The following is a 10,687-nucleotide window of genomic DNA, read 5'->3' on the forward strand; positions in this document are numbered from 1 at the left end:
TGGAAAATGCTAGCATTGTGGGATTTGAATTCTTGTCCCCAGGGCCTCTAGATTAGTAGTCCAGAGTAGTCTGTCTTTAATACATGTTTACGTCTGTCTTTAATACATGTTAGTCAAATGTCTGCAGTAGACTTTTCTTTGCAAACCTGTGCTAATCCAACACATCAAAGTAACTTCTTTCCAAATCCTTGCTGTGGGCAAATCGTCAACAAATTTCAAAATGTGACATTTCTCATCATTTTGTACAACTCTCTCAGCTCTCGCCTTAACCGTCTTTGATCTGCTGAAATAAACTCCAGTTTCATTCATCTCTCCTCATAACCAAAACCTCTCCTGCCTGGTATCATCTTAAAATGATTTTCTTGAAATAATTTTGAGTTATAAATTAAATTATCTCGTAGATATATCGTTTGTGTTGGCCAGACATGAAACCTTGAAAAATTAGCTGGCTAACAAAAATGTTAAGAGACATACCATAGCAAAGATTTTGATGTTAATGCATGATTGTAACAAATCACATATGGTAGTGTCCCAAGCAATAAATGTTAAGTTTTGGGGCTTGTCCTGCTCATTAGAACAGCTGGTCTGCTTAACTTTTATAACTTGCCCACCACTCTAGCATCCCAAAGTTTAAGAGAATATGTTCACTTAAGTACTGGGTAATAAAGGCAATTAAGAATTGAGTTTAACATTCCACAGTTGAACCACCATTCCACCCCCTCCCCCCAACCCCTGTGGGGCGTGGCCTGCTTTGGACTGCTCCCCATTTGACTGGAAGGCAAGCCTGTCAGTCAAGCCAGCGTCTGGGCTGTGGAACCTTGTCAGTGGTGTCACACACGTACACTGCAGAGTTAAAAGCTCAGAGAGCTGTGAGCTTGGCTGTTATGCCAATTATTAGGAATACCATGGTGGAAAAGAAGGAATAATGTGCCTCCGCCGCAATGGAGTCAGCTAACTAGGGCTACTTTAGGGAATGTAGCTGTGTGATCATCAGTGAGCTTGTGACTCTGAAGTGGACCTTAAATCTTTTTTCAAACATATTTCACATGTAGCCCTTTTACTCCTGAGAGCAGTTAATGCTTCTTTCCTTGGGGGCGGGGGGTTGTGAGTGCCTGCATACTTCCCTTTCCCAAACAGACCACTCTTTGGTCAGATTTCTGTCCTCATTAATTTGGTAGGCGCCCTAGATGCCCTTTGAGTGAAAGTGGCATCCGCCATTGGCATTCAGAGCAGGGCATCTTCCTCTGACCTCATGAATGTTGATGAGATTAGTGTTGGAGGACCCAGGTGACCATATTTCGGCATTCAATCGGATTGGCAGGGCCACCGTATCTGGACAAGTGTAAAGAAAAGCTGCAAATGGGGTGAAAATTGGACAAGTCCATGGGTGCACGATCTGTTCTGCCACGCTCTTTTCCCAGGTGGTGAAGTTGAAAATTATCCAAATTATGTGATATTTGTAACGCCGAGGTTAACACCTTTGTGTGAAATTCCTCTTCACAATTTAATAGGATTAACAGCTGAACCAAAGCAACAAGCAGAGGAAAAATACAAAAAATTACTGGCCCATTCAATGCAAATATTCCACAGTGGAACTTTTAAGTATTTTATGACTATTAATGAGATTGACTTTTTGCAGGTCTATGCAAATAGCAATGATCACTTTGGAATAATCATTACAGTCGATGATGGGACAAATGCATTGGTAAGTAACATCAACAGCAAACAATTATATTTTGTACAAAAACAGAATTACCTGGAAAAACTCAGCAGGTCTGGCAGCATCGGTGGAGAAGAAATCAGTTAATGTTTCGAGCCTTCACGGCCCTTCGGCAGAACTGAAGCATAGTTAGGAGAGGGGTGAAATATAAGCTGGTTTAAGGTGGGGGGGGGGTTGGGGTGGGGGGGTGCGGGGGGTGGAGTGAGAGAGAAGTTGAGGGTGTGGTGATTGTGGAGATAAGCAAGCAGTGATAGGAGCAGATAATCAAAAGATGTCACAGACAAAAGGATTATATTTTGTTCACATTTTACCTTTCATTCCACTCTGGGTATCAACTCTGAAAGCTTTTATTCCAGGTCTCCACTGAGGGTTGTTTGTCCTACTTGTGTGATGTGTTTAAGGAAAATGTATAAGTGAAGCTTCCAAATAACCAAAATTGGTCAACTGCTCTGAAGCAAGATACCCACATGGTCATTCATGAGATACCCAATCATTCTAGCTTCCCTCTTCCAAGATTGCAGTAATTTCTGGCTGTTCCTCTGAGAAAATGTTTGTGAAAGAATCACTTGTAGGATTTTAGAAAACTAGTTGCATTATTTCACTTTGGGTAACTTGCAAGTTGATTTCAAGTTTTCAAATTAAATTTGAATGTCAAACTGTGGCTCAGTTGGTAGCACTCCCACCTCTGAATCCCAAGATGCTGGGTTCAAGTACCACACAAGAAATAGGAGCAGTGGTAGACCATATGGCCTGTTGAGCCTGCTCTGCAATAAATGCTATCATGGCTGATCTTGGGCTTCAAGTCGATTTCCCTGCCTGTTCTCCATATTGTTTGATTTCCCCAAGAGACCAAAAATTTATTTATCCCAGCCTTAACTGTATTTAATGATGGAACATCCACAACCCTCTGGGACAGAAAATTCCAAAGATTCACAACCCTTTGAGTGAAGTAATTTCCCTCATCTCAGTCCTAAATGATTGACCCCTTATCCTGAGATTGTGCCCCTGCATTTTTGATTCTCCAACCAGCGGAAACAATGGCCAGGATTTTCTGGCCCCGCCAAGAAATGGGTGATGCAGTGGCCCAGCCAAAAGTCCATTGGCTTTCGGTGGGACCGGACAATCCTGGCAGCAGGCGGGGCCGGAAAATCCTACCCAATCTCTCAGCATCTACCCTATCAAGCCCCTTCAGAATCTTGTACATTTCAATGAGATTGTCTCCCATGCTTCTAAACGCCAGAGGAAATAGACACAATTTATTCAGCCTCTCATCATAGGACAACCCCCTCATCCCAGAGACCAATTTAGTGAACAATCAATGTCTCGCCCCCAATGCGAGTATATCTTTTCTTAAATGTAGAGACAAAAACTGCACACACCACTCCAGGTGTGGTCTCACCAAAACCCTGTACAACTCCAACAAGACTTCTTTATTCCTGTACTCCAATCCTTTTTGCAATAAAGGCCAACATGCCATTTGCCTTCCTAATTGTTTACTGCACCAGTATGTTAACTTTTTGCATTCCTTGTACGAGCACACCCAAGTGTCTTTGAACATCAACACTTACAAGTTTCTCAACCTTTAAAAAAAATTTAACTGTTCTATTCTTTCACCAAAGTCAATAACTTCACACTTTCCGACATGATAATCCATCTGCCATCTTGTTGCCGACTCACTTAACCTGTCTATATCTCTTTATAGCCTCACTGTGTCCTTCCCACAACTTACCATTCCACCTAGTTTGGTATCATCAGCAAACTTAGATACGTTACTCTCTGTATTTAGATCAAAGTCATTAATATTTATTGTAAATAGCTGAGGCCTCAGCACTGACACTTGGGGTACTCCACTATTCAGTGCCTGCCAACTTGAAAAAACCCTTTTTACGCCCACGCTCTGCTTTCTATCTGTTAACCAATCCTCTATCCATGCTAATGTATTACCTCCAACGCCATGTGCACTTATTTTGCCTATTAATCATGTGACACCTTATCGAAAGCCTTATAGAAATCCAGGTATATTACATCAACTAGTTTCTCTTTATCTACTTTACACCCTCAAAAAACTCCAATAAATTTGTTAAACAGGATTTCCCTTTAGTAAACCATGTTAACTTGCTCTAATCATACCATGCTCTTCTAAGTGCAGTGTTAACACTTCCTTGACTGCCAGGACTTGAGCACAAAAACCAAGGCTGACACTCCAGTGAAGAGTTGAGGGAGTGCTGCATTGTCAGGGGTGATGTCTTTCTGAAGAAATGTTAAGCTGAGGCCCCATCTATCTGCTCAGGTGGATGTAACTACTTTCGTGGATGCACTACTTTCAGGAAGAGCATGCACGATGGTTCTCCCTGGTGTCCTGGACAACATTTAACCCTTAATCAACATCACAAAGAAAAAAATCTGGTCATTAACATATTGCAGTTTGTGGGAGTTTGCTCTGTGCAAATTGGTTGCCAAGTTTCCTACATTACATAAGAAGGGAAATTACAGGCCGATTAGCCTGACCTCGGTCGTTGGTAAGATTTTAGAGTCCATTATTAAGGATGAGATTTCAGAATACTTGGAAGTGCATAGTAAAATCAGGCAAAGTCAGCATGGTTTCATCATGGGGAGGTCATGCCTGACAAATCTGTTAGAATTCTTTGAGGAGGTAATGAGTAGGTTAGACAAAGGAGAGCCAATGGATGTTATCTACTTGGACTTCCAGAAGGCCTTTGACAAGGTGCCTCACAGGAGGCTGCTCAGTAAGATAAGAGCCCATGGTATTAGAGGCAAGGTACTAGCATGGATAGAAGATTGGCTGTCTGGCAGGAGGCAGAGAGTGGGGATAAGGGGGTCCTTCTCAGGATGGCGGCCGGTGACTAGTGGATTTCCGCAAGGGTCAGTGTTGGGACCACAACTTTTCACTTTATACACTAATGATCTAGATGAAGGAACTGAGGGCATTCTGGCTAAGTTTGCAGATGATACAAAGATAGGTGGAGGGACAGGTAGTATTGAGGAGGCGGGGAGGCTGCAGAAGGATTTGGACAGGTTGGGAGAATGGTCAGAGAAGTGGCAGATAGAATACAACGCGGGGAAGTGTGAGGTCATGCACTTTAGTAGGAAGAATAGAGGCATAGACTATTTTCTAAATGGGGAGAAAATTCAGAAATCTGGAGTGCAAAGGGACTTGGGAGTCCTAGTCCAGGATTCTCTTAAGGTTAACTTGCAGGTTGAGTCGGTAGTTAGGAAGGCAAATGCAATGTTGGCATTTATTTCGAGAGGACTAGAATATAAAAGCAGGGATGTGCTGCTGAGGCTTTATAAGGCTCTGGTCAGACCACATTTAGAATATTGTGAGCAATTTTGGGCCCCATATCTCAGGAAGGATGTGCTGGCCCTGGAGAGGGTCCAGAGGAGGTTCACGAGAATGATCCTAGGAATGAAACATATGAGGAACGTTTGAGGACTCTGGGTCTATACTCGATGGAGTTTAGAAGGATGAGGGGGGATCTGATTGAAACTTACAGATTACCGAAAGGCCTGGATAGAGTGGACGTGGGGAAGATGTTTCCATTAGTAGGAGAGACTAGGACCTGAGGGCACAGCCCCGGAGTAAAGGGCAGACCTTTTAGAACAGAGATGAGGAGAAACTTCTTTAGCCAGAGAGTGGTGAATCTATGGAATTCATTGCCACAGAAGGCTGTGGAGGCCAGGTCATTGAGTGTATTTAAGACCGAGATAGATAGGTTCTTGATTGGTAAGGGGATCAAAGGTTATGGGGAGAAGGCGGGAGAATGGGGTTGAGAAACTTATCAGCCATGATTGAATGGCGGAGCAGACTCGATGGGCCGAATGGCCTAATTTCTGCTCCTATGTCTTATGGTCTTATGGACTACACTTCATAAGTGCTTAAATTGGCTGTAAAGTGCTTTGCAACGCCCAATGCCATAAAAGTTGTAAATGCAGGTCCTTCTTTTTTTGTCAAGAACCAAGATGTTGAGTAATTATGGAGCAAAGATATTATACATGCGACGTTCAAGACTTGGCTAAATCTGTTGGCTATTTATTGGTTTACTGACTTTCCCTGTGTAATTATGGAACCTTTTTCTATATTGTGTAGGTGAAAAAGACATTGCATATTTACATCGAAGATGTTAATGACAATGCGCCAGCATTTAAAGGGTTACCATATCAAGCCGATGTAGCAGAGGTAACCAGTTTCGCATGTTGAACTCTATCGCTTTGAACTTGCAGCTTTAAATTACGGTCAATTACATGTTGTCAAAAATGACATAATAATGGTAAAATTGCTTCTAAGAGCATGTTATTAAGAACACCCTTGTTTACTTTTGGAGCAGAATGAAAATGTGGGAACAGAAATATTCAAAGTATTTGCCAGAGACACTGATAGAGGCAATAATGGTTCTGTAACGTATGAAATTCTAGAGGTAATCGCTTTCTTTCCCTTTCTTTTCTCCTCTAATATTCATTTTTCAAATGTATTAGAGACAGTACTTTATTTGGATTGTACATATGAAATATATTTGGAGGATGTATTCTCTTAACATTCCTTGCTTAGCTTATACCCTCAGATAAGACTGAGTTATTTGAAATATCAAAAAATGGCAGCGTTTACCTGAAAGGTCAGCTGGACTTCGCTGTAAGCAGTGTTTATCAGATTCTCGTCAAAGCAGTGGTATGTAACAATAGACCAGATCACTTCAATAACCAAACAAAGCTTTGTTTTTAAAGTTTGTTTACATTTTTGAAAATTGTGCTTTAGCAGGCTTGGCTAAACTGAATATAACAGGTGAGGTTTCTTTAAATGATTAATGACAAGGAGTAGTTGGAACAGTTTGTCACCTGACAGATAGCCTTTTAATTGAAGAGGAAATGCTCAGTGTTGGGTTGCTAAGGCAGCCAAGCCAATCAAAAGCCAGATAGATATATATTTATGTGCGTACTCGATAGAGAAATCCAAACTGTATGATGCTGGGTGAATTTTATCTGCTTCCCACTGTAATTCATTCTTTCCTAGGGTTGAAAACTGTGCAGGTTCTTACGTCCCTCAGTCTTCCCCTTCCTCCTACAATTCACAGGCTGTAAAAACTCAAATTTTCTGTCGCCCAAATACATTGGACTGGGTTTTGCAGCCCCTCTCCCAAAATGCAACACTTGGCCTTTCCACTGCCTCCAGCCTGTCTCCAATTTAATTGGGAGGGGGGTGGGGGGCACAGTGGAGGCATCAGACAGTCAGCCCACCCTTGGGCTTATTAAGGCCCCTAAGTGGCCAATTAATGCCCCATTAATGGCCACTTAAGTGCCTCAACCTTCCCCTGCCACTAGTTTGCCTGCAGCAGGGGGAGGCTCATGCCATTTGGGAAGCCCAACAGCTTTTACTGGGCGAACTGGTATGGTGCAACAGGGGTGGAACTTCCTTTGGGTGCCCCTGTGCCAATCGGAGATATTTCCCCAAGATCATACCCCCCTTTTAACCCTCGACCCATGGCCTCTCAAATCCAGGCCCCCGCCTTGCACCCCCCCCCCGCCCCCCCCACTCTCCCCATCCCATCACCGGGTCTGCCAGCCGGGGCCTGCTGATACCCTGAACCTAACTGAAGTGGTCATCTTCCAAAATTCTACAGACTCTGGAGCAGTTCCTACAGGTTGGAGGGTGGCAAATGTAACCCCGCTATTTAAAAAAGGAGGGGGAGAAAAACAGAATTACAGACCAGTTGGCTTAACATCAGTAGCGGGGAAAGTGCTAATAGTCTATTATAAAAGACGTGGTAACAGAACACTTGGAAAGTATTAACAGGATTAGACAAAGTCAGCATGAGTTTATGAAAGGCAAATCATGCTTAACTAATCTACTGGAGTTTTTTGAGGATGTAACTGGTAGAATGGATAAGGGAGAACCCGTGGATGTTTTTATTCATTCATGGGATGTGGGCATCGCTGGCTGGGCCAGCATTTATTGCCCATCCCTAATTGCTCTTATTCAGAGGACATTTAAGAGCCAACCACATTGCTGTGGGTCTGGAGTCACATGTAGGCCAGACCAGGTAAGGACAGCAGATTTCCTTCCCTAAAGGACATTAGTGAACCAGATGGGTTTTTACAACAATCGACAATGGTTTCATGGTCATCATTAGACTTTTTAATTCCAGATTTTTATTGAATTCAAATTCCACCATCTGCCGTGGCGAAATTCAAACCCGGATCCCCAGAGCATTACCCTGGGTTTCTGGATTATTTGCCTATATTTGGATTTCAAGAAGGCTTTTGATAAGGTCCCACATAAGAGGCTAGTGGGAAAAATTAAAGCACATGGGATTGGGAGTAATATACTGGCATGGATTGAGAATTGTTGACAGACCGGAAACAGAGAGTGAGAATAAATGGGTCTTTTCCCAGGGGGCAGGTGGTGACTAGTGGTGTACTACAGGGATCAGTGCTTGGGCCCCAGCTATTCATGATATATATAAATTACTTGGATGAAGGAACGAAATGCAATATTTCCAAGTTTACTGATGACACAAAACTTGGCGGGGTTATGAGTTGTGAGGTGGATGCAAGGAGACTTCAGGGTGATTTAGACAAGTTGTGTGTGTGGGCAAACACATGGCAGATGCAGTTTAATGTGGATAAATGTAAAGTTATACACTTTGGTGTGAAGAACAGAAAGGCAGAGTATTATTTAAATGATGATATATTGGGAAATGTGGATGTACAAGGGGATCTGGGTGCCCTTGTACACCAGTCAATGAAAATAAACAGGCAGGTGCAGCAAGCCAAATGGGATGTTGGCCTTCATTGCAAGAGGATTGGAGTTCAGAAGTAGGGATGTCTTACTGCAGTTATACAGGGCCTTGCTGAGACCACACCTGGAGTACTGGGTGCAGTTTTGGTCTCCCTACCTAAGGAAGGATATACTTGCAATAGAGGGAGTGCAGCGAAGGTTCACTAGGCTGATACCGGGGATGGTAGGACTGACATATGAAGAGAGATTGGTTTGACTGGGCCTGTATTCACTAGAGTTTAGAAGAATGAGAGGGGATCTAATTGAAACGTATACATGTCTAACAGGGCTAGACAGACTAGATGCAGGGAGGATGTTGCCCCTGTTTGGGGAGTCTAGAACCAGGGGCCACAATTTCAGGGTACAGGGCAGGCCATTTGAGATAAGGAAAAATTTCTCCACTCAGACGGTGGTTGACCTGTGGAATTCTCTACCACAGAAGGCTGTGGAGGCTGGGTCACTGAGTAAATTCAAGAAAGAAATTGATAAATTTTTGAACATTAGGGGCATCAAGGGGTATGGAGAAAGCGGGAGTATGGCGTTGAGACAGAGGATCAACCAAGATCATCTTGAATGGCGGAGCAGGCTCGAGGGGCCAAATGGCCTACTCCTGCTCCTAGTTTCTATGTTTTTATGTCTGGCTCTATACCCTCCTCTTGTTTGGGAACTGCCTGTAGTCCCAGCAGTGGCCACCACTCCAACCTTAAGCTGCTGGCAGTACAGAGCTGCCAGCCAATCGGATTGGCCGGCAGCTCTCTAAGGCTGGACTTCCTTCCCAGATGGAGGTAGAAGTCTCATCCAAAGTCAATTAACGCCCTGGCGAATGTAAGAAGGCTATGGTATAGCCAACGTCTTGGTGGGCAGGCTCCCTACTGACTTTTTAATTGGCAAGGTAGGGAACATGGCACCCAGTAAAACCTAGCCCCTTGTGCATCTTGTCTTTTCTGCCCTGTTGTGACCTTGGATCCATCTTGCCCTGTAATCCTTAAGTTTTTGCCCAGGTTTCTCACAAAGTATAAAAAAACAGTTTTTCATTCAAGGACAAAGTTGTTCAAGGTTATCCCTGAATTCATTGGAAGGGTGAAGCAAAATACATTGTAAGGCTCATATGCAATAGTCAGCAAAATATGCTGGAAGTTGTAAGTTTAGACTAATTCTTTTGACAGGATCAAGGAGAACCAGAAGCAAAATATTCGACTACCAGACTGATCGTAAATGTGATTGACATACCAAATAAACCACCAGAATTCTTACGTTCTTTTTACCATGTCCGAGTTCCGGAGAATTTACCTGTGGTATGTTCGGTAGTAAATGAACCAGTTTGACACACTACTTGTAAATTGCGTGATATTATATGTGATTAACTTAGTAATAAAATATAAATATTCTTTGTTTAGAATACAGGTATCATCACTGTTACAGCAATTGATGGAGACAGAGGTATTAATAACCCAGTCAGGTATAGCATTAATGGTACGTACTGCGGCATTGATGTGAGATGCTTATTATGTAAAAAAATATTATAGTATGATAACCAAAATGGAGATTTTAATTTTTTTTTTTAATGAACGTATTGCTGGTAGTTACAAAAGCAAAATACTGTGGATGATGCAAATCTGAAATAAAAACAGAAGATACTGGAAAAGCTCAGAGGGTATGGCAGAATCCATGGAGAGGGAGAAACAGAGTTAACATTTCGAGTCCGTACGACTCTTCTTCAGAGCTGGAGAGAGGTAGAAATGTGATGGGTTTTATGCTGTTGAAAAGAAAGGTGGGGGGGAAAAAGGTGGATCAAAATAAAAGCGTCAGGGATAGGTTGGAGGTCAGGAGAGATTAAATGACAAAAATGTCATAGACACAAGACAAAGGGATTGGTAATGGCAGTGTTAAAGACTAAAGCAGATGTTAATAATGGCATAAAGGTCAGCCCTGTCTGAAAGCAAAACATGAGAACAAGATACAGACTGGCACTTTTGGGGGCGGGGGTGGGGTGGTGTGATCATGGGGTGGAGGAGAGAGGGTGGAAAAAAATAAAAAATAACAATGGAGGACAGTGTTCATGGTCTGAAGTTGTTGAGCTCAATGCTATGTTCAGAAGGCTGTGAAGTGCCTAATCAGAAGATGAAATGCTATTCCTCCAGTTTGCCTTGGGCTTCACTGGAACATTATAGCGGGCC

At 42.8% G+C, this 10,687-nt stretch overlaps 1 long non-coding RNA gene across 1 annotated transcript in view; it reads left to right on the forward strand.

Moving 5' to 3' along the window:
• Positions 1–9,800, forward strand: part of LOC144690183 (uncharacterized) — a 24,151-nt gene extending 14,351 nt beyond the window's left edge. The window contains exons 2-6 of the long non-coding RNA XR_013578788.1: positions 1,640–1,705; positions 5,829–5,918; positions 6,067–6,156; positions 6,288–6,404; positions 9,677–9,800. This is a non-coding gene — a long non-coding RNA (uncharacterized LOC144690183). The remainder of the gene's footprint in view (positions 1–1,639; positions 1,706–5,828; positions 5,919–6,066; positions 6,157–6,287; positions 6,405–9,676) is intronic.
• Positions 9,801–10,687: the final 887 nt, after the last annotated feature.

This window comes from Cetorhinus maximus, chromosome 2 (assembly GCF_964194155.1).
Source record: "Cetorhinus maximus chromosome 2, sCetMax3.hap1.1, whole genome shotgun sequence".
NCBI classification, from domain to species: Eukaryota; Metazoa; Chordata; class Chondrichthyes; order Lamniformes; family Cetorhinidae; genus Cetorhinus; species Cetorhinus maximus.